At 39.3% G+C, this 14,195-nt stretch overlaps 1 protein-coding gene across 1 annotated transcript in view; it reads left to right on the forward strand.

Annotated features, from left to right (window-relative positions):
- Positions 1–14,195, forward strand: part of DGKH (diacylglycerol kinase eta) — an 800,492-nt gene that overhangs the window by 66,529 nt on the left and 719,768 nt on the right.

A 14,195-nucleotide genomic window follows, 5' to 3' on the forward strand; every position in this document is an offset into this window, starting at 1 on the left:
TTTGGAGGTTGGGCCGCTTGCGCATGCACTGGAAGTGATGCGGGTCCGGAATTTTTTATAAGTCGAGACAAAACTTAGAACACCGGTCAAAATGTAAATGTTGTGAGTACGGGGCAATCCCGAGACGCGTTCTTTGCTGGGATGTGTCTCATTCTCAATCTGTGTTTTTAATCTCTTTTTGTATGCTTTTTTTGCCCATGTTGGTTATTATTTTTAAATTCTGAATAAAGTAAATTGAAGTGAGCCGCCCTAGCTTTTTTTTTTTTCTTCTTTCTTTCGGTTGTTGATATTCTGGACTTTGCTATTTGGCTCCTTCACCTATTTACAGAGACAGAGAACTCTGACCCGGAAGTGCAAGACACAAGAGGCACACGAGGTGCGAGTCGGCTCGGATAGCAGTGCGGTGCAAATCTCTGTGTGCAGATCTGATGTTAAAGGGACACTGAACCCAAATTTTTTATTTTGTGATTCAGATAGAGCATGCAATTTTAAGCAACTTTCTAATTTACTCCTATTATGATTTTTTTCTTCATTCTCTTGCTATCTTTATTTAAAAAAGAAGGCATCTAAGCTATTTTTTGGTTTAGAAAGCAGGACAACACCTGCTTTTTGGTCGGCTAAATGAATCCACCAATTAGCAAGAAGAAACCAGGTTGTTCACCAAAAATGAGCCGGCATCTAAACTTACATTCTTGCTTTTCAAATAAAGATACCAAGAGAATGAAGAAAATTTGATAATAGGAGTAAATTAGAAAGTTGCTTAAAATTGCATGCTCTATCTGAATCACAAAAGAAAAAATTTGGGTTCAGTGTCCTTTTAAGGATTGTGAGCTGTCGCTGAAACGGACAATCGTAAGTGGAATTTTCCATGTGCCTATGCCTACTGTTGAATTTATAGTATTCCATTACAGCTCTATTAGAGCAGCCCTCCGGGTTTTCCATTCTACTGAGGATTAACTTGTGCTAATATCTCTCTTTGTGGTTGTTCAAAATTTAAATGCACATAGATGAATTACATATTTGAATAGAAAAATATTTGCAATATACATGTATTAGCAAAAATGCTTCTACTAAAAGTTATCACTGGTTTACTGTTAACATTTTTCTCTGCATGTAAAGCATAGCAAGATATTGTCACTGCACCAGCATTTCAAGTATTGCAGCTGCTCAGATCCTCAGTGAGGCTTGTATCATGTCAGCAATTAACAAATTGTCTCATTATCAGATGGTACATGCACGTTAGGCTGTCTGAGCAAGTCCTGTGTTTAAATTGCTGGTGCACGGTGCATACTTAAAGGGACATGAAACTCAAATCTTTTCTTTTGCGATTTAAAAAGAGTATGCCATTTTAAACAACTTTGTAATTTACTTCTATCATCTCATTATCTTAATTCTCTTGACATACTTTGTTGAAAAGCATATCTAGATAGGCTCAGTAGTTGCCGATTGGTTGCTGCACATAGAAACCTTGTGTGATTGGCTCCCCCATGTGCATTGCTATTTCTTCAATAAAAGATATCTAAAGAATGATGCGAATTAGATAATAGAAGTAAATTGGAATGTTGTTTAAAATTGTATTCTCTACTTGAATCATGAAAGAAAAGATTTGGGTTTAGTGTCCCTTTAAATACTCTTTTGAAACAGCTAACTTTTATTAGAAGCATTTTTGCTAATTCATGTATATTATAAAAATGCTTCTGTTCAATACTGAAATGCATCCGTGGGGTTTCCAGTTTTGGCTGGGATATCCCTTTAAGGGACAGCATTGCACTACTGGCAGCTAGCTGAACACATCTAGTTATCCAATCACAAGAGACAAATGTGTGCAGGCACCAATCAGCAGCTAGCTCCCACTAGTGTATGATATGTGCGTATTCATTTTTAACAAGGGATACCAAGAAAACGAAGCATATTTGAAAATGGAAGTGAATTTAAAAGTGTCTTACAATGACCTGCTCTATCTGAATCATGCAAGTTTAATTTTGACTTTCCTATCCCTTTAATTCGAATGCATAATAGAACATTTAGACTCTCTTAGGTGCCAGAGGAATAAATTCCCTATTCACAAAATGAATTCAGGAATTCCCTTTTCGTCAATGTTTATAATTTTTCTCTCTAACTGCACTAGGGCTTACACATATTTTTGTGTTTTTTTTAAGACAATTAAAGGAACATTAAATGGTAACCAAATGCTAAATAGTCATGTATTCGAAGCAAAAAAAAGCCTGCATATAATGTGCAAATGTATTTTTAAAATTTATATTAGTTGCTTTAATATTGGGAAAAAATGTAATGTAACATTTTAGTGCCTATAAAACAATGGGCGGTAGTTATAAATGTGTCACTAGAGTGTGCAAACGATGACTGGGTGGAATATAGCAGTGTTAAAGGGACAGTTTACCCAAAATTTCACTCCCTTTAAATTGTTCCCAATGATCTATTTTATCTGCTGGAGTGTTTTAAATTGTTTACAAGTTGCTCCTTTACTCTTATTTTAGCATTTGAAATAGCTGATTTAGTCTGTGGAATCCCAACCTATACTGAAAGTTTCTATACTGGAGTCTATTTACAAGCCTAAGAAAACACGTCCAGCAGAAAAAATTACACTCCCAGGGATAGTAATAAGATATTAATAAGGTATTAATTTTCTGTTGTTCTCTTGAAGTATTGAGCTTTGGTTTACAGACAAGATAAGGAAGCAAGTCTGTGTACACGAAGGGATACCATAATGAGATCTGATATTACCTGAAAGCTCAACCCGTAATAATTCATATACACAAATAAACCTGAAAATGCAATTTCTCCTAAATGTTTTACTCATTGAAAGTAAAAACAATTGTACAGTATATTGTCCCTTTAAATTTGGAGTCTGCATTTTAACTTTTATTGTAAGACCTGTAATTATTAGAATGAAATTACAGTAAAAAATTGAAAACTACATCATGAAAGTGGTTTCATTTTTTTTCATACATATAATCAAATATTTTTTAACAATCTCTAAAATTGTTTAAGGTCCATTTTATTTGTTTTTTTTGTCTTGGTGTCACAATCTATAGCCCCAATATCCCCCCCACCCCATTTATCTTTGGAATCAATTATTTCAATATTTTTTTTGTGTTGCCACTTATGCTGTACGTGATTTTCTCTGTTTTCATTTCCATCTTAATCCTCTGAGGAGGCTTATCTTGTGACGAAAGGCAAAGAATGACTGGGGATGAGGGGAGTGGGGGAGGTATTTAAAGGGACAGTTTACTCAAAAATTTTCTCCCCTTTAATTTGTTCCCAATGATCCACTTTACCTGCTGGAGTGTATTAAATTGTTTACAAGTAGCTCCTTTACCCTTATATTGGCATTTGAAATTGTTGATTTAACATGTGGTATCCCCACCTATTCTGAAAGTTTGTGGCCGCGCGTACCAGCTATAGATTAGCTTTGTAAACACAGCCAGCAGAAGAAATTACACTCCCAGTGCGATATAGCAGAGATAAGGTAATAAAATGTTGATTTCCCATTGTTCTCTCAAAGTACTGGTGATTGTTTTAAGGACAGATATAAGATAAAGAAGCAGGTATATGTACACATGGTGATACAGTAATGAGATCTGATTATACCTACAAGCTCAACCTATTTTATTAGGTTGTGGCTTCAAAACACAAAATCAGAGCTTTAATATACACAAATAAGCCTTAAAAAGCTAATTTTCATACATTTTTTACTCTGCAGTTGGTAAAAAAAGCAATTGTAAACACATTAAGGGAAAAACTACTTTAGAGTATACTGTCCCTTTAAGCCTTTGGCTGGGGTGTCTTTACCTCTTCCTGGTGGCCAGGTTCTGTATTCCCACAAGTAAGGAATGAAGCCGTGGACTCTCCTCATACAGATGGAAAGGAAATTATCAGGTAAGCATAATTTATGTTTCTTTTACTTAAAAATCCCTTTTGTGTATTTTTATCTCTGAACTTGCTTGATTTTGGCAGCAGTCACTAGTAATTTGTATACAGCATGCACAGTATAAGTGTGTGTTATGTGGAACACAGTGTAAATATGACTTAAACAATTTTTATTGTAAATGTGGGTCCTATCTCATTGGAGGTTTACAAAATGTAGCAGCACATGTGCTCAGAAATTCTTAGAGCCTATCCTTTCAAATAGAGATATATCAATAATAGAAGGGTAAGCTGCAAGCTATACTTAGCTCAAGTTAAATATACAAAGGATATATACAGTATATATATCATTTTTTTCATACATACACGTAATTACAGTAGTGCAACACAGTAGATTTCCATGATGTACACAGATGGCTCAAATAAGAAACTTGGTGATGTGCCTTTCATGTTTCCTCCCAGCGATTTTTTTTATTCTCATGGCTTATTTTTAGAAAGAGGTTGCTCAGAACTCAAAAAATGTTTTGAATTAGCCGTTCTTTACAACTTTGGGGCAAATTGTTAAGCATGCGTGGCAGAGCTTGAAAACTGATAGGCAGCTGACTTTGAAGCGCTAATCCTTACTGTGTTCTCCAGTGCACCGTGGTTAAATTGATCAACTGGGAAACCAAAAAATACATAGTTGCTAAAATAGCACTCTGCTTCTGGTTTATAGATGATTTCTAGGAATCTGGATTTCTTTCCCAAGAAGTGTTCAGTACTTGTCCACATTTGTTAGATGATTTTGCCATTTCCCATCCCCCCCCCCCCCCCCCGCACATTGTATAAAAAAATAATTTTTGAAGATGAGAAACTATCTAATTACATCTAAAAAAATTAAAGTGTCAACACTGTAAGCTTTGTTTAAGTTATATCTTGAAATATATAAATACATGTTTGCAAGATATAGTCAAGACATTTTCCTACATTACTGGCTACTCATTTTCCATTTATTATTACTATTATTTTTTTATTTTATTTTTTTGCTAATAAAGAAGCATTTTGGTGTGAGGCCAGGATGGGGTTTTACAAACTTACAAACTCTTTAAATGGACATTAAAGGGACATTCAACACTTAGTGTAATTTCAGTCCGAGGACTGGATTCTGATTTGCTTATCAGTTTAAGAAGAAGGCAGCTACGTAATAGTGGGGGGAGTTCGGCATCCATATTGACCGGGTATTAGAGTAGTTAGCGCCGCTGATTAGGACAGAAGCAAGGCGGCAAGGGAGGAGGGGTATAGTGTAGGCGGACCTCCGTTTCTTAATTTACAATATTAAAACCTGTTACACTAAGTGTTGAATGTCCCTTTAAACACTTTGAGATGGTAATATAAAATGATAAATTGTATATAATAAAACAACTCTGCCATATACTTTCATTATTTATTTTGTCCTCTTTGCCTGTAATTCCATTCTGAAATTGTGAGCTTTTCAGTTCCTGTTAGAAATGGAAGTGCAGAACACTGTTAAATCCAGCACAGCCATTGGCTGCACACTCTAGTGACCTATTTATAACTGACCCTAATTGGCCACAGCAGAGAAGGTAACACAAGTTACAATATGGCAGCTCCCAGTGTTTTATAGACACTAAAACTTTACAGTTATTTTGTCACTTTTTAAACAACTAATTAAACTTTAAAAAATACATCTACATGTTAGTCATGGACTAATCTTATCTTTGAATGCATCATTCTATCTAGCATGTATTTAGTGTTTAATGTCCCTTTAATACTATATGATCTTCATTTTCTCTTGTTAAGTGTGTTCAGTCCACGGGTCATCCATTACTTATGGGATATATTCTCCTTCCCAACAGGAAGTTGCAAGAGGATCACCCAAGCAGAGCTGCTATATAGCTCCTCCCCTCACATGTCATACCCAGTCATTCTCTTGCAACCCTCAACAAAGAAGGAGGTCGCGAGAGGAGCTGGAGTTTTTACTTAACTATTAACTATTAACTATTCTTCAATCAAAAGTTTGTTATTTTAAATGGCACCGGAGTGTGCTGTTTTTCTATCTCAGGCAGTATTTGGAAGAAGAAACTGCTTGCGTTTTTTATCTATGATCTTAGCAGGCGTAACTAAGATCCACTGGCTGTTCTCGACATTCTGAGGAGTGGGGTAACTTCAGACTGGGAATAGCATGCGGGGTCCTCCGCAAATGAGGTATGTGCGGTACTTTATTTTCTGGGAATGGAATTGACTAAGAAAATACTGCTTTTACCGTATGATGTAAGTACAGCCTTAAATGCAGTAGTAGCAACTGGTATCAGGCTGATAAATGTATGCGCAGTAGAGTTATATTCTAGGGACTAGAATTTGACTGAGAAAATACTGTTAACACTGAAATAATACTTAAGCCTTCTCTGCAGTGGTAGCGACTGGTAGCAGGCTTAGTGATAGCTTTGCATGACATTGAAAAATGTTGTTTTTTAATAAAACGTTTACTGGCATGTTATTCGTTTTTTTGTGAGGTACTTTGGTGATAAATCACTTTGGGCATGATTTTTTCCACATGGCTAACATATTTTTCTGCATGGAAACCGTTATATCAGGGCTCCCACTGTTGTGATTGGAGTGGGAGGGCCCTTGTTTTAGCGCCTTATTGCGCAGTTAAAATTATTGCACAGTCTTTCTGCTTCTTCCTTCTTGATCCAGGACGTCTCTAGAGAGCTCAGGGGTCTGCAAATTTCATTTGTGAGGGAGGTAATCAGTCACAGCAGATCTGTGACAGTGTGCTGACTGTGATTAAAAGCGTTAAATCTTAATTGATATTTGTTTTATCCGTTTTGGGTATCGAGGGGTTAATCATCCTTTTGCTAATAGGTGCAATCCTCTGCTAATAGTACACTTCTTGTTAAGAATTGTTTAATTATATCTGTATTTTTGAAGCGCTGCAGCGTTTTTTATATTGCTTGTAAAACTTATTGAAAGTGATTTCCAAGCTTGTTAGTTTCATTGCTAAGTCTGTTTTAAACATGTCTGATTCAGAGGAAACTGTTTGTTCATCATGTTCAAAAGCCAATGTGGAGCCCAGTAGAACGATGTGTACCAATTGTATTGATATTGCTTTGAATAAAAGTCAATCTGTACCGATAAAGAAGCTATCACCAGACAACGAGGGGGAAGTTATGTCGCCTAACTCTCCTCACGTGTCAGTACCTGCGTCTCCCGCTCGGGAGATGCGTAGGATTGAGACACCTAGTACATCTAGGCCCTTACAAATCACTTTACATGATATGGCTAATGTTATGAAAGAAGTATTATATAATATGCCCGAATTAAGGGGCAAACGCGATAGCTCTGGGTTAAGGACAGAGCGCGCTGATGATACGAGAGCCATGTCTGATACTGCGTCACAACTTGCAGAACATGAGGACGGTGAGCTTCATTCTGTCGGTGACGGTTCTGATTCGGGGAGACCGGATTCAGAAATGTTAAATTTAAGCTTGAGAACCTCCGTGTGTTACTAGGGGAGGTATTAGCGGCTCTGAATGATTGCGACACGGTGGCAATTCCAGAGAAATTGTGTAGGTTGGATAGATACTATGCGGTACCGATGTGTACTGACGTTTTTCCTATACCAAAATGACTTACAGAAATTATCAGTAAGGAGTGGGATAGACCCGGTGTGCCTTTTTCCCCTCCCCCGATATTTAGAAAAATGTTCCCTATAGACGCCACCACACGAGACTTATGGCAGACGGTCCCTAAGGTGGAGGGAGCAGTTTCTACGTTAGCCAAGCGTACCACTATCCCGGTGGAGGATAGCTGTGCTTTCTCAGATCCAATGGATAAAAAATTAGAGGGTTATCTTAAGAAAATGTTTGTTCAACAGGGTTTTATATTGCAGCCTCTTGCATGCATTGCGCTTGTAACGGCTGCAGCGGCATTCTGGTTTGAGTCTCTGGAAGAGGCGATTCGCACAGAGCCGTTGGATGAGGCCTTGAGCAAAGTTAGAACCCTTAAGCAAGCTAATGCGTTTGTTTCAGATGCCGTAGTACATCTAACCAAACTTACGGCTAAAAATTCCGGATTCGCCATACAGGCGCGCAGAGTGCTCTGGCTTAAATCCTGGTCAGCGGATGTAACTTCCAAGTCTAAACTACTTAACATTCCTTTCAAAGGGCAGACCTTATTCGGGCCCGGCTTGAAGGAAATTATTGCTGACATTACGGGAGGTAAGGGCCACGCCCTTCCTCAGGACAGGGCCAAACCAAAGGCCAAACAGTCTAATTTTCGTGCCTTTCGTAACTTCAAGGCAGGAGCAGCATCGACTTCCTCCGCTCCAAAACAGGAAGGACCTACTGCTCGTTACAGACAAGGTTGGAAAGGCAACCAGTCATGGAACAAGGGAAAGCAGGCCAGAAAGCCTACTCCCGCCCCTAAGACAGCATGAAGTCAGGGCCCCCTATCCGGAGACGGATTTAGTGGGGGGCAGACTTTCTCTCTTTGCCCAGGCTTGGGCAAGAGATGTGCAGGATCCCTGGACGTTAAAGATCATATCTCAGGGATACCTTCTGGATTTCAAATCCTCTCCTCCACAAGGGAGGTTCCATCTTTCGAGGTTATCGACAAACCTAGTAAAGAGAGAGGCATTTCTACAATGTGTACAAGACCTCTTAATCATGGGGGTGATCCACTCAGTTCCGCGATCGGAAGAGGGACAAGGATTTTACTCAAATCTATTTGTGGTTCCCAAAAAAGAGGGAACCTTCAGACCAATCTTGGACTTAAAGATCTTAAACAAATTCCTAAGGGTACCATCGTTCAAGATGGAAACCATTCGAACCATCCTACCCATGATCCAAGAGGGTCAATATATGACCACAGTAAACTTAAAGGATGCTTACCTTCATATACCGATTCACAAAGATCATTATCGGTACCTGAGGTTTGCCTTTCTAGACAGGCATTACCAGTTTGTGGCTCTTCCCTTCGGGTTAGCCACGGCCCCGAGAATTTTTACGAAGGTTCTGGGCTCACTTCTGGCGGTACTAAGACCACGAGGCATAGCGGTGGCTCCGTACCTAGACGACATTCTGATACAAGCGTCAAGTTTTCGGAATGCAAAGTCTCATACAGAGATAGTTCTAGCATTTCTGAGGTCGCATGGGTGGAAAGTGAACGTGGAAAAGAGTTCTCTGTTACCACTCACACGGGTTCCTTTTCTAAGGACTCTTATAGATTCTGTAGAGATGAAGATTTACCTGACAGAGTCCAGGTTATCAAAGATTCTCAATGCTTGCCGTGTCCTTCATTCCATTCCAAGCCCATCGGTAGCTCAGTGCATGGAGGTAATCGGCTTAATGGTAGCGGCAATGGACATAGTGCCATTTGCGCGCCTGCATCTCAGACCGCTGCAACTATGCATGCTCAGTCAATGGAACGGGGATTACTCAGATCTGTCCCCTTTGCTAAATCTGGACCAGGAGACCAGAGATTCGCTTCTCTGGTGGTTGTCACCGGTTCATCTGTCCAAAGGAATGACCTTTCGCAGGCCAGATTGGACGATTGTAACAACGGATGCCAGCCTTCTAGGCTGGGGAGCAGTCTGGAATTCCCTGAAGGCTCAGGGATCGTGGACTCAGGAGGAGAAACTCCTCCCAATAAACATTCTGGAATTAAGAGCAATATTCAATGCTCTTTTGGCTTGGCCTCAGTTAGCAAAGCTGAGGTTCATCAGATTTCAGTCGGACAATATCACGACTGTGGCTTACATCAATCATCAAGGGGGAACCAGGAGTTCCCTAGCGATGTTGGAAGTCTCGAAGATAATTCGCTGGGCAGAGTCTCACTCTTGCCACCTGTCAGCGATTCACATCCCAGGCGTAGAGAACTGGGAGGCGGATTTCCTAAGGCGCCAGACTTTTCATCCGGGAGAGTGGGAACTTCACCCGGAGGTATTTGCTCAACTGATTCGTCTTTGGGGCAAACCGGATCTGGATCTCATGGCATCTCGCCAGAACGCGAAGCTTCCTTGTTACGGATCCAGGTCCAGGGACCCGGGAGCGGTGCTGGTAGATGCATTAGCAGCCCCTTGGGTTTTCAACATAGCTTATGTGTTTCCACCATTTCCGTTGCTACCTCGGCTGATTGCCAGGATCAAACAGGAGAGGGCATCGGTAATTCTGATAGCGCCTGCGTGGCCACGCAGGACCTGGTATGCAGACCTAGTGGACATGTCGTCCTGTCCACCATGGTCTCTTCCTCTGAGGCAGGACCTTCTAATTCAGGGTCCTTTCAACCATCCAAACCTAACTTCTCTGAGGCTGACTGCCTGGAAATTGAACGCTTGATTCTATCAAAGCGTGGGTTTTCGGATTCGGTTATTGATACATTAATACAGGCTCAGAAGCCTGTGACAAGAAAAATTTACCATAAGATATGGAGTAAATATTTATATTGGTGCGAATCCAAGAGTTACTCATGGAGTAAGGTTAGGATTCCTAGGATATTAGCTTTTCTACAAGAGGGTTTAGAAAAGGGTTTATCCGCTAGTTCGCTAAAGGGACAGATTTCAGCTCTGTCTATTCTTTTACACAAACGTCTGGCAGAGCATCCAGACGTCCAGGCCTTTTGTCAGGCTTTGGCTAGAATTAAACCTGTGTTTAAAGCTGTTGCTCCTCCGTGGAGCTTAAACTTGGTTCTTAAAGTTCTTCAGGGTGTTCCGTTTGAACCCCTTCATTCCATTGATATTAAGCTTTTATCTTGGAAAGTTTTGTTTTTGATGGCTATTTCCTCGGCTCGAAGAGTCTGAGTTATCTGCCTTACATTGTGATTCTCCTTATCTGATCTTTCATTCAGACAAGGTAGTTCTGCGTACTAAACCTGGGTTTTTACCTAAGGTTGTTTCTAACAGGAATATCAATCAAGAGATTGTTGTTCCATCGTTATGTCCTAATCCTTCTTCAAAGAAGGAACGTCTCTTGCATAATCTAGACGTGGTCCGTGCTCTGAAGTTCTATTTACAGGCAACTAAAGGTTTTCGACAAACTTCTTCTCTGTTTGTCGTTTACTCTGGACAGAGGAGGGGTCAAAAGGCTTCGGCTACCTCTCTCTCTTTTTGGCTTCGTAGCATAATACGTTTAGCCTATGAGACTGCTGGACAGCAGCCTCCTGAAAGAATTACAGCTCATTCCACTAGAGCTGTGGCTTCCACCTGGGCCTTTAAGAATGAGGCCTCTGTTGAACAGATTTGCAAGGCTGCAACTTGTTCTTCACTTCATACTTTTTTCCAAATTTTCCAAATTTGACACTTTCGCTTCTTCGGAGGCTGGTTTTGGGAGAAAGGTTCTACAGGCAGTGGTTCCTTCTGTTTAATGTTCCTGCCTTGTCCCTCCCATCATCCGTGTACTTAGCTTTGGTATTGGTATCCCATAAGTAATGGATGACCCGTGGACTGAACACACTTAACAAGAGAAAACATAATTTATGCTTACCTGATAAATTTATTTCTCTTGTAGTGTGTTCAGTCCACGGCCCGCCCTGTCTTTTTCAGGCAGGTTCTAAATTTTAAAATTATAACTCCAGTCACCACTGCACCTTATAGTTTCTCCTTTCTCGTCTTGTTTCGGTCGAATGACTGGATATGACATGTGAGGGGAGGGGCTATATAGCAGCTCTGCTTGGGTGATCCTCTTGCAACTTCCTGTTGGGAAGGAGAATATATCCCATAAGTAATGGATGACCCGTTGACTGAACACACTACAAGAGAAATAAATTTATCAGGTAAGCATAAATTATGTTTTTTTCCTTTCCAAAAGTAGTGGAGAAACTTGGGTTGCTTTAAATAGTCAACTATTTCCTGTTTTAAATTAACCCGTTAGCCATGTTGTTCTATTGTTTGTTTCGTTAACATGGTAAGATGATATGTTTTAAAAGCCAACAAGGAAATAAAACAATTGTCTATTTTTTTTTTCTGATCTTAAAATGCTGAATGGTTATTAGATATACACAGTTTGTCAAATTAAAAGCAATGAATGGAAGACACAAGGACTAAGCCAAAATCTGAAAAATTGCCATGCAAGGACAATTGAGAAAAGTGCATCCCCTTAAGTGGAAGAGTGAGGTCTAGAGAAATGGACTATTTTATATCAAGGTCTAGTTGAGTGCCTGTATAATACAGCACCTCTCTTTAATTATCTCTATCTTTTTAGTTGGTGATCATAAAAGATAAGCCATTGTTTTTAATTTTATTCAAGGGTCACAAAACTCTGTTTATTTGTAAATTGTTTATTGTTTAATTAAACAAAACAATATTGCAATATGTATTTATTTGCCTTCTTTTCCTGCAAATACCTATACACAAATGTACTTCCAATTCTTTCCAAAGGAGTATTTATTTTTTTCTACGCACCAATTGGTTAACATTAATCTCACATACAACTGTCCCTAATTGGTCACAGTAAAGGAGACCAGGACCATGGATTCTACAAGCTTTTTCAAGGGGCGCATCACTGAACTGCTCTTGATTTGTAAATTGTGATAACAAAAAATAGTTTTTTATGATTTTAAAAGTTTGTTTCCTATGCAGGGCTTTATTTGTGATCTATGTCCTTTATTAGCAGTTGCTTTATTATAGTAAACATAGAAACATAGAAACATAGATATTGACGGCAGATAAGAGCCATAGGCCCAGCAAGTCTGCCCCACCTTACCTAACAGTATAAACTTATCTAGTTCGTAGGATAGCCCTATGCTTGTCCCATGCATTTTTAAAGTCCCCCACAGTGTTTGTTGCTACTACCTCTTGAGGAAGTTTATTCCATAAATCAATCACTCTTTCTGTAAAGAAGTGCTTCCTCAAATTACTCCTGAATCTACTACCCTTTAGCTTGAGCTCATGACCCCTTGTTCTTGAATTTTCCATTTTATGTAAAATACCCACAGCCTCAGTTTTACTAAACCCTTTAATGTACTTGAAAGTTGCTATCATATCACCTCTTTCCCTTCTCTCCTCTAAGCTATACATATTTAGGTCATTGAGCCTATCCTGGTAAGTTTTATTTTTTAGACCATGTACCATTTTGGTAGCCCTCCTTTGCACAGATTCAAGTTTGTTAATATCCTTCTGAAGATATGGCCTCCAGAACTGCACACAATACTCAAGATGAGGCCTAACTAATGATCTATAAAGTGGCATAAGAACCTTACTATTTCTGCTGCAAATACCTCTACCAATACATCCAAGCATTCTGCTAGCCTTACTCGCTGCCTTACTACATTGTTTACTAAGTTTTAAATCATCTGAAATAATAATTCCCAAGTCCTGTTCCTCGTCTGTAACAGTCAGTAAAGTGTCATTGAGTCTGTAATTAACATTTGGATTTTTCTTCCCTAAATGCATTATTTTACACTTTGCTGTGTTAAACTTTAGATCCCAGTCGTTTGTCCAATCCTCCAATTGTTGTATATCACTTCTCATTTTGTCTACCCCCCCTGGAACATCCACTCTGTTGCAAATTTTTGTATCATCTGCAAAGAGACATACTTTCCCCTGTAGCCCTTTGCTGATATCGCAGATAAATATGTTAAACAAAACAGGCCCCAGAACTGACCCCTGAGGAACACCACTAGTAACAGCCCCCTCTGCTGAATGAACTCCATTTACTAAGACACTTTGTTTTCTGTCCTTAAGCCAGCATTCCACCCAGTTCACAATTTTTGAATCTAGACCAAGGAGATATAGTAGACACACAATAGTGCATTATAATGGGTAAGAACATTTTATTACTGCATTGTTGCTTGCATAGGTGTTTAACCTGTGCAAAAGAGTTAAATTAAACACATAGTTTAAGTCTGATTCAGAGCTGTAATGCACTTTTGGGAGCTAGCTGAACGTATCTGGTTAACCAGTTAGAGGCATGTGTATGCATTGATCAATCACCAGCTAACTAGTGCACTGCTGTTCTTGAGCGTACCCAGGTATGATTGTCAAAAAAGGATGCAAATAGAACAAAGTAAATTCAAAAGTCTCTTAAAATTGCATGTTCTGTCTGAATTTTTTCATTTTCCTGTTGATTCCTAAGCTAAATTTAAAGTAAATGGGAATTACTAAAAAATATTTCTCCAATCCTTCTATCTGAAAGTGCAAATAAAAGAGGCCCAAATAGTGTAATATGTCAGAACCACAATAGTTTAATATTCCACACTTATCTACTCACAAACAGGCACGTAGTATCCCTATCCACTATGGTAGTCCGGAATCTTGTTCTAGTCAGCTGTCAGTCCGTGTCAGCGTGTGAAGTCTCCACTGATCGCTCTGA

This window comes from Bombina bombina, chromosome 3, assembly GCF_027579735.1.
Source record: "Bombina bombina isolate aBomBom1 chromosome 3, aBomBom1.pri, whole genome shotgun sequence".
Classification (NCBI taxonomy): Eukaryota; Metazoa; Chordata; class Amphibia; order Anura; family Bombinatoridae; genus Bombina; species Bombina bombina.